Here is a 15,191-nt window from a genome sequence, read left to right on the forward strand (position 1 = left end):
AGGGAAGTCATGCCTTGATTCTGCAAAATTAATGAAGTTATTCCTATACTGGTCCCTGCTAAGCTCAATAGAGTGGCTAAAGTAAAGGCTGCAGTGAGTGGTTCTCTTTTTACTCTATTAGTCCCACCCCAGTGTACATACATCTCTTCCTCTGGGCGGTAAAGCATTCGAGGTAGAACAGTTACTAGTACACAGTAATCTGAGGACTGATTAAGTACTTTCAACTTTAAACAGGGTAAAAAGTCCAGCTCTTGAGCAAAGCCACCAACCCCCCCCCTTCCCTGGGAATGATCCAGTTTAAGGACGAGTTTATTTCAGTATATGAGGCTCAACGTTCTTGAGCGTTGGGGGGTTTCCCCATACATAAGCCCTTTCCTGTTATACATTGTATGGTAAGTCCCACCTTACGGTCCTTCCGGGAGCAATTCTTTGGGTTCTGGTCATGAGAATAGCTGAAAGAGGTATTAATGCTTATTGCTTCATAAAATGGAGGGTTTATATCGTAACAAAGCCAACAAGCTTGAGTTAGGTTAGGATTAGTACAGTTAAGTGTTTGGAAAGCTGCTAGCAATAAATTCCAAAGGGGATCTTTACTCTGGGGATATTCATGAGCTCTAGAGGTCACTTCTGGGGTGGCCGCACTCGCTAATATTTTCTTAGTGGTCTGATTCTCTGCCCCCGGGGATTTCGGAGTTGGTTTCTCCCTCCCCGGGGGGTTAAATACCATGTTTGGACCTATAGTTGACTGATTTAAGTTTTCTACCTCTAGAGAGATTGTTAATATCCCAGAAGGCCTACTCTGGGAGTCCCAAATCTGAAGACACCAAGTAAGCCCAGATTTCCACTTAGTTAATTCCTTTTTTCCTTGTTCAGTGCATGAAATTCTTACTAAGTCACAATCTGCACATGCTGTTGTGATAGGTGACGGAGGACCTGCAAAGGAGAATGTTACATAGTCTGGGTTGTGTATTTGCCATTTCCAATTCCCATCATTAGAGGTTACACAGCTCCAACTTTTACAAAAATACCATGGGGCTCCTCCGCACTGTCAAACATTTTGTTTATACCCTGGGCAGGTAAAAAATCCAATCCTACGGATATAGTTTTTACCTAATGAAATGTCTGTCAGTGCTGCAGGGGAGAAAAACAAGTCAGGCCACCACACATTAAGGGGGGTGTTCTGGGTGGTAGAGTTTAAGGTCTCATGGGTTAGTCCGTTGTGAACTCGCCACGTGACTTTAAAAGGTTGATGTTAATTTGCACTGATCACCAGATGTTTAGAGTGAGGATGAAGGTTCTGATTTCCATCGTATGGAGTCAACTTGATTCTCAACGGGTTCTCAGGATCCGAGGATGCTTTCCAGTTTATTTGTGCTGACTGTTGTTCCAGTGGGTCAGCTTTCTTGACATGGGAGTGATGTATCCAGGCGCTGATGCTGTCTACCTTTAGGGTGGTAAGGGTTACAAGAAGAACAACATAAGGTCCCCTCCATCTAGGCTCCAGTGTTTTTTGCTGGTGCCTCTTTACCCACACCCAGTCTCCCGGTTCAATTCCATGGTCAATTCCCTGTTCACTAAGAGAACCTTCATATATGGCTCGGAGTTTGGGCCATAATTCCTTCTGAATTATTTGGAGAGTTTTCATCCCCAAGATTAAATCTTTTGACAACTCATCGAGACATTTTTCCAGGTTGGAAATAATAGGGGGTGGCGTCCCATACATTATTTCAAATGGGGTCAGATTCAGCATGTACAGGGTATTCCTAGCCAGGTAGAGCGTGAAGGGAAGGAGGGTCACCCAGTCTCCGCCAGTTTCTATTGCCAATTTAGATAGGGTCTCCTTTAGGGTTCTGTTCATTCTTTTTACCTGCCCTGAACTCTGAGGGTTATATTCACAATGTAGTTTCCAATTTACCCCCAGAGTCAAGGCTAAGCCCTGGATAACTTTACTTACAAAAGCTGGTCCATTGTCTGATCCTAACGTTCTAGGCATTCCATATCTGGGTACTATCTCTTCTAAAATTTTCTTGGCTACTATTACTGCCGTTTCCCCTTTAGTAGGGTATGCTTCCACCCATCCCGAGAAAGTATCCACTAACACTAAGAGATATTTATATCCATATTTACATGGTTTAACTTCAGTGAAATCTATTTCCCAATGACGGCCTGGCTCCCTCCCCCTTACCCTCGTACCTGCGTGTGTGTTCTTCCTCTTCCCTATTTTCATGACCTGACACCGGTCTACCACACTCTGAGCTGCTTGCTTCTGATGGTGTATACAGACCTGTCCTTTGTCCAGTAACTCCAACATTTTCCGTTCCCCTAAGTGAGTCGTCACTTGGTGGAGGTGTGTGAGAAGATGCCACCCCAATTCTTCTGGGAGAATCAGTTTTCTCTCTGAGTCCGTATACCATCCATTCTGATCTTTTTCTATGTGTGTTGATTTTTCAGCCCACTGTATGTCTTGTTCAGGGTAGTTGGGAGTAGGGGGCAGGGGTTCCAGTTGTGGGCCAGGTAAGTCAGTTACTAAAGTTCATACCACTTGGAGGGCAGCTCTCTTAGCTGCTTGGTCTGCTGCTCGGTTGCCTCTTGCTTCAGGGGAGTGTCCCTTCTGATGTCCCGGGATGTGAACCACCGCTACCATTCGTGGCCGGGTCACAGCTGACAGTAAGCGGAGGATTTCTGTCTGGTTCTTTATTTCTCTTCCTTCTGTGGTTCTGAACCCATGCTCCTGGTAGATGGCTCCATGTATATGAAGAGCTGCATATGCGTAACAGCTGTCAGTATACACTGTTAGTCTCTTCCCCTCCGCCCTTTCCAATGCTTCCGCCAGGGCGATAAGTTCAGCTTTCTGAGCTGAAGTTCCTGGCGGTAAAGCGTCAGCCCAAATAATTTCTTCCTGGTTGTCTACCACCGCAGCCCCCACATACCTTAGTCCATCCTGTATGAAACTGCTTCCATCTGTGAACCAGATGAGGTCACTGTTCTCCAACGGGCAGTCTCGCAAGTCCTTCCTGACCATATTTACCTCTGCGAGTATTTCTGAGCAGTTGTGCAGAGGTTTATCTAGGTCAGGGTTAGGTAGCAGGGTGGCGGAGTTTAAAACTGTTGGGGCTAAGAATTGTACCCTTGAAGCATCAAGTAATAGGCTCCGATAGTGAGTTAATCTGGTGTTAGTTATCCATTTCCTCGGAGGCTGTTTGAACAGTCCTTCAATGGCATGGGGAGTGGTTACTTTCAAAGTCTGTCCATGAGTCAACTTATCTGCATCTTTAACTAGCAGAGCAGTGGCAGCAATAATTCTCAAGCAGGGGGGCCATCCTGCTGCTACTAGATCCAGTTTCTTTGAGAGGTATGCTACTGGCCTCTTCCATGGCCCCTGTTGTTCTATTAGGACCCCCCTTGGCTATTCCTTTTTTCTCATCGACAAACAGATGAAATGGTTTAGTGGGGTCAGGTCATGTCAATGCTGGGGCTTCAAGGAGTGCTTCCTTAAATTCTTTAAAGGCTGAGTCCCCCTCTGGAGTCCAGTTCCACTCCGACCCTTGTCTACTGAGCTCATAGAGTGACTTCGCTTTTGTGGCGAAGTCTAGAATCCACAGACGGCAATAACCTACTGTGCCTAAGAATTCTCTTATCTGCCTCGGGCTTGTGGGTCAGGGAATCTGTAGGATAGTCTGTTTCATGGCTTCAGTGAGCCACCTGTGCCCAGCTCTCAACTTATACCCCAAGTATGTGACTTCTGGCTTAGCTATCTGAGTTTCTTGGCACTAGCTCGATATCCCAGCTCTCCTAGAGTGGTGAGCAGTTTCCTGGTTGCTTCAAGGCACCCTGCCCAGTCGGGGGTTGCTATTAACAAGTCATCCACATATTGTAGTTAAGTTACTTGCGGGTTTTGACCCCAGTACTCATGTAAGTCGTCACTCAAGGCCTCATTGAACAAAGTGGGCGAGTTCTTGAACCCTTGGACTAATCTTGTCCAGGTCAGCTGGCTGAGGACTTTATCCATTTTGTCAAACCATTCGAAAGCAAAAATGTCTTGACTCTGCGGGGCTAGGGGCAGGCTAAAGAAAGCATCCTTCAAGTCCAAGGTAGTATACCACACATGATCTGGAGTAAGATTGCTGAGCAGTGTGTAAGGGTTAGGGACTGTGGGATATGTGTCTTCAACCCAGCGATTTACCTCTCTCAGATCCTGCACTGGTCGGTATTCTCCCCCTGGTTTCTTTACTGGGAGGAGAGGTGTATTCCATGCAGACCGGCACCTCTTTAGTACCCCTTCCCATAACAGCCACTGGATATGGGGTTGTATGCCTTCCCGGGCTTCCCTGGGCATGGGATACTGTCGGACTCTTACTGGTATGGCAGAGGGTTTTAAGTCCACAATGATGGGTGGTCGGTGTTTCGCCAGTTCAACTCTTCCAGTCTCTGCCCAGGCTTGGGGAAACTCCTCCAGCCATGGAGCCATATCCGTTAAGCCTGTACATTGGTCTTCTACACCTTTATACAAGTGGTATTCATTGTGTAAGGCAATTGTTAGAACCTGCAGAAGAGGGCCTTCCCCATCAGTAACCTGGACACCATTTTTATGGAAGAATATATGTGCTTGAGCTTTGGACAATAAGTCTCTTCCTAACAGTGGTGCAGGACAGTCAGGTACAATTAAGAATGAATGGGACACCTGTTTAGTTCCCAGGTTCACTTGTCACTGCATTGTCCAATGATACCGCTTTGCCCCTGTTGCCCCCTGGACCAGGCTAGTTTTTGAAGAAATCTTTCCCTCTTTCTTATTGAGGACGGAGTACTGAGCCCCTGTATCTACCAGGAACTCTACTGGCTTCCCCTCCACCTTCAAGGTTACCCAAGACTCAGGGAGGGGTTCTGAGTCCCGTCTCCCCTAGTCGCTGTCCTCGCCTGCCACCAACGTTCTAACAGGAGCAGGCTTTTCATATTTTTTGTTCTCTTTCTTTGGGCATTCATTCTTCCAGTGTCCAGTCCCTTTGCAAAATGCCCATTGGTCCGGGGCCAGGGGTGGCCCTCGGTTGGGTCTGTCATGTTGATCTTGTCTCCTTCCTCTACCTCTCCCTATGTCTCCCCGAGCTCCAGCAAAGAAAATCTTTGCTAACTCCTTCTGATTCTGTTTATTCTCTTTAGCTTGGAATTCTCTTTCCTCCCTCTGTATTCTTTCCTCCCTTTCTCTGGGGTTTCTCTAGTATTATACACCTTTTCTGCTACTTTCATTAAGTCCTGTAGGGTCTGCTCACCTAATCTATCTATCTTCTGAAGCTTTCTTCTGATATCAGGGGCCGCTTGGTTTACAAAGGATAGGACCACCACTGCTCTACTCTCATCGGCTTGCGGGTCCATAGGGGTATACAGTCTAAATGCTTCCATTAACCTCTCTAGATATGCTGCAGGGCTCTCTGTCGGCCCCTGCCTGACTGAGTTTACCTTGGCCAAATTGGTCGGCTTCCTTGCCGCTGCTCAAAGACTGGCCATTAGAAGCTGGTGGTACTTTTGGAGACACTCCCTACCTTCTGTAGCTCAAAATCCCAATTGGGACGAGATAACGGGAACCCAGCATCAATAAAATTCTGAAGCGTTGTTGGCTGTCCATTGTCCCCGGGCACATTTTTCCTGGCCTCGGTCAAATTTCTCTCTTTTTCTTCAGTGGTGAACAAAACCTGTAATAGCTGCTGACAATCATCCCAAGTGGGGTTATGAGTAAACAATATAGAATCTAACAAATTAATTAAGCTTTGGGGGTTTTCAGAAAAGGGGGTGTTCTGCGCCTTCCAGTTATACAGGTCCAATGTTGAAAATGGCCAGTACTGCCAGGTTCTGCTTCCGTCCTCATGAGGCGGGCCTATTGCTCTGAGGGGCAGTGCCTGGACAGTGGACGAGTGGGCTTCAGCCTCCAGGGAGCCCCTCTGGCATGGGTGGAGACCAGAGGCTGGGCCTGTAATGGTGGACGGCACACTTGGAGCACTTGCTCCACTTCCTCCCGATACTTGTGAGCCTGGAGAGGGTGGGAAGGTGGTGTACGGGCATAGGGAGGTGGAGATATGCCACTTTCTAGATCTATCAGATTGAGGTGAGTTTGGGAATCAGACAAAACCAGTGGAATGGCTGCTCGGGACTCAGGTCATCTCGGTTTCTCCTTTTCGCTAGTCCCGAGTGAGGATGTTAACACCTTAACAGAGAGATTCGGAAGAAAAGGTTTTAGCCATGGGGGAGGGTTATTCACCACATCTTGCCACACTAAAATGTAAGGAAATTGGTCCGGGTGCCCATGGGGGCCTGGCACTTGGACTCGGTCAAATACGGCTGCAATCACCTTTCCATCCAATGAGCCTTCCAGAGACCATTGTACCTTAAAAGAGGGCCATTCTGAAGAGCAAAAAGTTATTAGTTTATTTTTCTTAGCTATCACAGACAAATTAGACCCTCTGGTTTTAAACTCTGAAAAATGTTCAACCATCAGGGACAGAGGGGTGGTCTGTCCCTGTCCCATTTCAACCTCTTTTGAGAAAACACAGAACAAATAAAAGACAAGTGGCCACACAACAAGAGACACCAAAGCAGACAACACAAATATCCGACACCCAGAAGAGATCTCGTTCCAGTACCACAGATTGGAGGTGCCTCTGCCCCTCCCCTGAAGGGGGCTACTCTTACCAAAAAGCACCCACAGCCTGCCTGTTAGTTGGGGAAGTTTTCCTTCCTCAACTCCTCCGGTGTGTCCACCGGTTTCCCAATCCGGTGCATCCACCAGTTTTCCAACCTTTCCTGATGGACCAGTATCCTTATGCAAAGGACATATTCTGGTCCTGCCAGCTCCTGAACTTTCCTCCAACCTTTTCTGATGGACTAGTATCCTTACGCAAAGGACGTATCCTGGTCCTTCCGGCTCCTGAACTTTCCTTTATTGCAGGCAACTTCACTCGTTCCAAACTTTCCTTTCCTGGCCAATGCACCAAATGCTGGACTCAGGTCTCAAAAGGAGTGTCGGCGCGAGGAAGCTACCACTGACATGATAATGCAAAAGCAAAAGGAAAGTTTATTAGCTAGCTCGAGCTAGGGTCTCCACTTACACCGACACAGTGGTTTGGGCAAAAGACCCCGTGCTCTCATACTATTACATTTTTATAGGAAAAATACAGGGTGGAGTAACACCAAGGCAAAGGGGTACAAATGATTGGTTGTTGCTAGGGGGTAGAAAAGGAGGGGAGGGGGTTTGAGGTAAAGCCCTGAGGCATGGGGGACATGCTGGAATCCCCGGCACTAAAGACTCCGGGTTAAAGAATAATTACCTGGAGGGCATTAGTACAAAACGAGTGGTCTCACACTAATAACAACAACAGCATTGGGCAACTCTGGTTTAAAAGACGTCTTTAAAATATCTGAAAGGAAAAATGTCACTTTGAGGACTATAGTGTGCCTGAGTGAATCTATGATATTTTCTGTCACCTTTGTGTGAGAAACCTGGACAATAAGGAAGAGCAAAGAAGAATTGATACATTTGAATTATGGTGCTGGTGAAGAATATTGTATATACAATGGACTATCAGAAGAACCCTTGGAAGAAATATAGACAAAATGCTTCTTAGAAGCAAAGTTGGCGAGAGTTTGTCCCACATACTTTGGACGTGTTGCCAGGAAAGATCAGTGCCTAGAGAAGGACATGATGCTTGGTAAAATAGTTTTCAGGGCTATTCATAAATATAAAATAGAGGGTCAGTGAAAAGAGGAACACCTCTAACAAAATGGATCGACACAGTGGCTGCAACAATGCAGCTCAAACACAGTCAAGATTATGAGGATGGGACAGCACTGGGCAGTGTTCTGTTTTGTTGTATAAGTCATAACCAACTTGTCGGCACCTAACAACAACATTTATCTAACGTGGAACCCTGATGGTGCTGTGGTTATGTGCTCAACTGCAAACTAGAAGGTTGGTGGTTCAAACCCATATGCCATTCTGTGGGAGAAAGATGTGGCAGGCTGCTTTCATAAAGATCACAGCCTTGGAAACTCTATTGGACAGTTCTCTATCCTATAGAGTTGATATGTGTCCAAATCAACTAGACAGCATGAAACAACATTTAAGTAACTGGTTTGCACTCAACTACTAACCTACAGGTTGGCAGTTTAAACCTAACCAGCAGCATCTTGGAAGAAAGGATTGGCAATGTACTTCTGTACAGACTACTGCCAAGAAAACCTTATGGAGTATAGATCTTCTCTGACCCATATGGAGTTGCTATGAGTCAGAATGGACTGAAGGGCAACTGGTATTGACTTAAACAGCACTAGGTTGGGCAAGTCTGACCCTGGAGAGACAGCTGACTTCTGTGAATGTGCAGCATGGAGAGACAGAGAAAAGGAAGTGAGGGGCTGGGCTAGACATACCCAGATCCTGCTCCTTCTCCAGCTTACTAGAAACCTACATCTACCTCTCATGGTAGGGAGTAAGAGGCTCCGGAGAGAGGCCTATTTTGTTAGTGCTACCCAACAGCATTCCTTTCTTGAGGAAAGAATATCAGGAGTCTGGCAGAAGCTTCCCACTCTTCTCCTCCCACAACAGAGCTATAGTACTGAGAGTTTTTATTTCCAGGGGGAGGAGAGACCAGAGTTCTAGCATCAGGGTAAGGAGAGGCATTCATTACAGGGTAGTTGACATTCTTTTGACATCTACCTCTTGTAACCAAAAAACCAAACTCACTGCCTTCGAGTTGGGTCCTACTCATAGCAACTCCTCCTTATGTTTCCGAGGTGGTATCACTGTAGAAGTAGATTGCCCAATCTTCCTCTGAGGAGTGTCTAGTGGGTTTGAACCACCAGCCTTCTGGTTAGCAGTCAAATGCCTTAGGCGCTATGCCACCAGAGCTTGTGGTATGTTTAAAAGAAATGGCAGAATGACCTACTATTCTCTTAGGAATTATAAGCACAATAAAGAAAAAGAAAAAAAAAAAAAAAAAAGGATTTTCAGTTCCTAAATCCAAGGCTCCAGGATTAATTCCTTTGCTGCTAATTCTGAGCTGGGCAATGCTTTTGTCCATTTTGATGGGAATTATTTTTAATATAGGAGCTCTGGTGGTACAGTGGCTAAAGTATTCAGCTGTTGTCCAAAAGGTCAGTAATTGAAACCCACTAGCTATTCCATGGGAGAAAGAAAGATAGTTCAATCTGTTTTTGTAAAGATTTACAGCCTTAGAAACCCTATGGGGTAGTTCTACTCTGTCCTAAAGAGTCACTATAAGTCAGAATCGACTCAGTGGCAGTGGGTTTGGTTTGATTTATTTTCAATGAAGGAGAATTAATATTCTCACAGATTTAAAAACTGCTTATTTTATGTATATATTACTCTACATAAGTATACAAGGGAGAATATATGAGCAAAAGAAAAGAAATAGAAAAATTGACTTCTGATTTTTCTCCTGGACTTAGATTTATTATAAAAACAATAATATTAAAGAACTTCCAATAAGAAAACAATTCCATTTTCCTAAAATGTTATCGCTGCAACATGTTTTGCATTTTCCCCTTAAATACTAGCTCTTTTGCATATACACAATTTGGATCACTCTTTCACTTTGCTACTTGGTCTTTTTAATGATTGCTTTTAACGCTACATTAATATTCTATCTCATTAATTTACTATAATTTATTTAACTATTACTTTTTTACTCGATATTTAGTGTTTCTAAATTTTGCAATTATAGATACATCTGCTTTGAAAATTAGTAGACATAAATATAATGCAACAAGTAATTTTTGAAATTACTCATTTCTATTAATTTTACAAATGTACAAACCATACACATATTTGAAATCTTAGAAGAATAGTGTTTGGAGCTGCACTTTGAAGGATGGATGAGGGCTGGTGGCTCTCCTGTGTACCTGCTTATAATAACACTTATGATCTCTCTCTACCATGGTTGTTGGTAGGCTTGTGAGCCCCTTCATGCCAGTGACATTTTGCATAACTGTGTCTGGGAAGCTTAGTGCATTGACCACCACATAATAAGTATTCAAGAAATGGTGATACAGTAACATAGTTTAATAAAAAGTGAATGTAGGGGTGGGGAGTGATGATAGAAAAGTCTAGATGGCTCTGAACATGAATTTCCTTCCTTCTTTTGACAGTTTAGCAGAGAATCAGCTTAGCTTGTGCAAAGATAATGCCTTTGGTTAATGTCATTAGCAGCGTCCTCAGAATGGAGACCTTGACCCTCAGTCTATACACTCTTTAACATTGTTCTTGGACCTGGAGTTCCTTTCCTATCTTTCTCATTACTTCAGTATTTATCAGTTTGCCTTGCTCTTCTTAAGATGACATACAAATATGTACCATGGTGCAGGGCAAGGCTTGTTCCCTCTTGAGCTCCCAGTGGCATATCCAGCTCAACCTAGACAGACCTTTTTTCATTGAAGTCTTGGCCATACTACTTAAAACCAAAACCCATTGCCATTGCTAGCATAGTGCCTAAGGCCCTTGACTGCTAATCAGAAGGCTGATGGTTCAAACCCACCAGCTGCCCCTCAGAAGGAAGGTTGGGCAACCTACTTCCGTTGTGATACTGCCTCGGAAACCCAAGGAGGTGTCACTTTGCATCGATCATGACTCGACGGCACAACAAAAACATTGCCATTGAGTCAATTCTGACTCATAGTGCCTACAGGACAGAGTAGAACTGCCCCATAGGGTTTCCAAAGCTGTAAATCTTTACAGAAGCAGACTGGGACATCATTCTCCCATGTAGAGGCTGTTGAGTTTGAACTGCTGACATTTCAGTTAGCATTTGAGCACTTTAACCACTGTGCTACCAGGGCTCCTGGCCACACTATTTAGAAAACATCTATTCTTTGTGTATAATATGGAATAATGAGATTTCAGTAGTTAAATGAGATTTAGCGGTGTGTATGTACTCTGCTACTTCCCTGATTGTAAATTTTTCCCCAATAAATGCTGCATTATATGGGCACTATAGGACATGAGTGGCCTTCTTGCATGACAAGGAGAGAGAAATAAAGTCAAAGAAGAGAAATAGTTAAACTATAGAGTGTCAGACAAGAGTGAGATGCAGAAACAAAAAGTTTGGTACACCGTACCAAAGATAAAAATTTCCTACCATATCTGAATACCCATGTAAAAGTGTCATGCTAGTCCATTCAGTCCAGTTGCCTGAGTGGTCAAATGTAGTTTTACATGATTTGAGAGGTTGTTATCTACCCAAAGAAAATCACATTGTTGCTTGTAGTGAAGTAACAGTGAAGGCCTGATCACTCCTTTGGCTCACCCCCAGAAGGTCCAGAGGAGAGAGTATTACTGTGTACAAAATTTTAGTTAATGTCTGGCTCTTACTCTAGCATTCTCAGTCTCTTTTTCTTCCATTATTAGAACTGAAGTGTCTTCTCACCTTTGCCTATCACTGCTACATACAAAGCCAGCCCCAAATCCATGATTTCAACCTATATCTCTGCAAATGAATTATTCAATGGATTTAGCACACTGTCTTTCTTCCAACCTCCATCTATAGTTTTAGTGCTGTATTCTCTTCTCTTAACATTGTTTAACCATCTGTTAACCCATCCTTCTGCCCAAGGGGGTTAGTGGGGAGGAATGATTTGAAGGTTCTGCCGAAGTGCTTTACAGTTGGGGATAGTCCATTAATTGTTGATTTTGTTTGTATTCAACATTCTGCTTCTATCTGTGGTTTTAATTGATGTGAGCGAGCCCAGGGGCTTGTGCTGGACCCAGCTGTATAAATCAAATAAATAAATAAATAAACAAATAAATAAATGAAGTAAATCTCCCCTGGAATAAATAGATAACACAGCTTTCTGATTTTTTTTCGACAGTGCTTGTAAATGTGCCCTGAGGCTTATGTGTGAGGGATGTATCCAAAGTTTAAAGAAATAATAAACATCCATAGCTAAAGATACAATCACATAGCAATCAACACTGTTTCATCACAGTATTGAAGCTATGATGACGGAAGGAAGTGGGGAGAAAGGGAAGGGTAGGGAGTGTGGAGGAGGCGGGTGGGAGAGATTTGGAATATTTCCATTCATATCATTCCACCCACCTCTTTATTTCAGACTGGTCTGCAGTTGCCATCACCTGTGATGATTTCTTTTGAAAGTAAAACAAAATAAACAAAACAAAGATGTAAAAGAGGGAACAAAATCTCAGTGGAGTAGTACCATCACAGGACAAAGGAGAATTCTTAAGAACCGGTCGTTTTCTCTAACAGGGACATGGTTTAAACCTGCTGCAGTTCAACTGCTGCCTACTGAGTAGATAAAGAGCCTGTTCTGGCAACTAGCTGAGTGGTAGCAAACAGGATGCTTTAAATGTGCTTTTGAGCTTCTGCCCTCTGTGCATGAAAAAATGTGCCAGATAGTGGCTGCTCCCTGTACTTGCATCTCAGAATGACCCTGACCTGGAGACAAGCCACACCTGAGCTGACACCAGCTGAGCCACAGCCAATTCGCAGACCCGTGAGTGACAAATAAAGGTTTGTTGCTGGAAGTCACTGAGATTTGTTTACTATAACAAAAGCTATTGAACACATGGATCATGACTTCTGCAAATTTTCAGAGATGGAATTATACAGCCTCATAGTTAGGAAAGAGCCTGGCTGATGATATTGAAACTGAGTGAAGTAAAACTATTTCCCCCACCCTGGCACCGGATGAGAATAGATAAGTAAACTAAATTACCCCCAACTATTTTCCCACCGGGCAGATGAGTATTCAGTTCCTTAAAGAACTAAATGGAAAACATTCCTTCCTGCAGATGATAGACTTGCTAAAAGTATTTTAGAAAAAACTTGTAAGTTAACTGTTAACAGGGGACATGCACAATAGGACAAAAGGAACAAAAGTTAATTGGACTCTCTCCCCTCTGCCCAAGCCCTTATTAGCTGATAACAGGAAACTAGTGTGACCCATCCTATCCTCACTCATTTCATGTTCAAGTCCCAAATTCCTCAACCTTTTGTGAATATGCACAACCCCCTCTCCTGAAACCTACAAAACTGTGTTTGATGGCATCTCAGGGAGTTTAGATCTGGATACTAAACTACCCCTAACTCCTTATACTGCTGACTTGCAATAAATAATTTTCTCTCCTCTCAATCTCGGTGTGTACACTATTTTGACCTGACACGCACTGGGCAGGAACCCACGTTTGGTTCGATAACAGTATCTCCACCATCCCACCCTGGAGTTTACCACATTTCTGTCTCCAACATTGGGAGACAAGTTAAAATTTCAGAGAATTGTTCAGATTATTTGAATAATTTCCACCTTAAATTGATTGCCATATGTTGGCAGTTTCATATAGTGTAAAGAACCTAGGCTTTGAAGTCAGATAGACATGAGTTCAAATCCTAATTCTGCCACCTACTGTTTATGTGACCTTGGGATTTGAACTCCAATTTTCTTATCTGATTGAACAGAAATACTACGAAACACTTTATAGGATTAAATGAGATGGTGTATAAAGCTGGCACATAGTAAGGGTTCAAAAATTGTTATTTGTATTTTTCTCTTAGACCGTATATTGAATCCATTTTACATATATTTAGAAACCTTGTTCAGGCATTGTTCTTATACAGTTGGTTCTTTGAGCATTAGTTTAGTTAACTTTATCTAGATTATTATTATTTTGGTTGGACATGGCTCTCTGGGCCAGCCAAGGATTAGCTTTTCAGATCCTAATTCTGTCACCTAACATATACACTATAACTCTCAGCTTTGCATCAACCCAAATTTAATCAGTATGTTGTTCATTTCCTCATCCTAATTGTTAATAAACATACTACAGGTGTTTTACTAGATGGGCTCTTGGAGTCTTCTGGAGTTGTATGCTCAAATGTATTCACACAACACTCAGATGTTCAAAGAAAATGTGGTTTCTTTGTTTCTAATAATTGATCTAATCATATTCATGAGCTCCCACCCCCATGTGCTGAAGTAAAAATAACTTTATTTTAAAATTCCCAATCCACATTTTCTCTGTCATTGGTAGTTTAAATGGTCAGTCTAGAGGGGGGTGAATGTTTAGTTTTTCATATTTTCTTTTTTTCCAGATGGCACCTGAGTAGCTTATATGAACTTGTAGAACTGGGTTGATGGGTTGAATTCTGCTAACTTTATGCTGGTCCTTGGAATTGTGTCCACAGCCATAAGATGAGGAGAAGGGGGTAGTGTAGCTTGTTCTTGTTGTTAGGTGTTCTTGAGTCAGCTCTGACTCATAGCAACCCTATGTACAAGAGAACGAAACGCTGCTTGGTCCTGTGCCAGCCTCATGACCCTTGTTATACCTGAGCCCATCATTACAGCCACTATGTCAATCCACCTTGTTGAAGTCCATTCCCTTTTTTCCTTAACCCTCAACTTTACCAAGCATGACATCCTTGCAGAAAATGATCTCTTCTGACAATATGACCAAAATAGGTGAGACGAAGTCTTGCCACTCTTGCTTCCAAGGACCGCTCTGGCTGCACTTCTTTCAGAACAAATTTGTTAGTTGTTTTAGCAGTCCATGAGAATTTCAGCATTCTTTGCCAACAACACAACTCAAAAGCATCAAATCTTCTTTATTTCCTTATGAATTTCCAGCTCTCACATGCATATGAGGTGATTGAAAACTACCATGGGTTGGGTTAGGTGCACCATAGTCTTCAAGGAGACTTTGCTCTTCAGCACTTGAAAGAGGTCTTTTTGCAGCAGATTTTCCCAATGCAGTATGTCTTCTGATGTGTTGACTGTTGCTTCCATTGGTGTTGATTGTAGAACCAAGTAATATGAAGTTTTTGACAACTTCAATCTTTTCTCCATTTATCATGATGCTTATCGGTCCAGTTGTGAGGATTTTTGTTTTCTTTATACTGAGGTGTAATCTATACTGTAGACTGTAGTCTTCAATCTTCATCAGTTGTGAGTCAATCTGAAGCTAGAGTTCTAGCAGCCTCCAGGAAAATCTTTAACCAGAAACCTTGTAGTGTCAGTAGTGCTAACAGAACTTTTGTAATTCTAAACACTCCTTAGGGCCTTTATCTGCCCTCCAGTCTCAGCAGGTATCAAGGAACTTCCTCCGAACTCAGCATGCATCACAAAAGCCATCTGGATTCAGCACGTATCAGAGATTTGCTCGACTCCTGAAAGTCTCCCACATA

General features: G+C 43.3%; 1 pseudogene; it reads right to left on the bottom strand.

Annotated features, from left to right (window-relative positions):
• Positions 1-2,533: 2,533 nt before the first annotated feature.
• LOC122150628 overlaps positions 2,534-15,191 on the bottom strand; it is a 57,997-nt pseudogene continuing 45,339 nt past the window's right edge.

The sequence above is a fragment of the Orycteropus afer genome, unplaced genomic scaffold (genome assembly GCF_000298275.1).
Source record: "Orycteropus afer afer isolate SDZICR_OR568_19922 unplaced genomic scaffold, OryAfe1.0 scaffold00189, whole genome shotgun sequence".
Lineage (NCBI taxonomy): Eukaryota > Metazoa > Chordata > Mammalia > Tubulidentata > Orycteropodidae > Orycteropus > Orycteropus afer.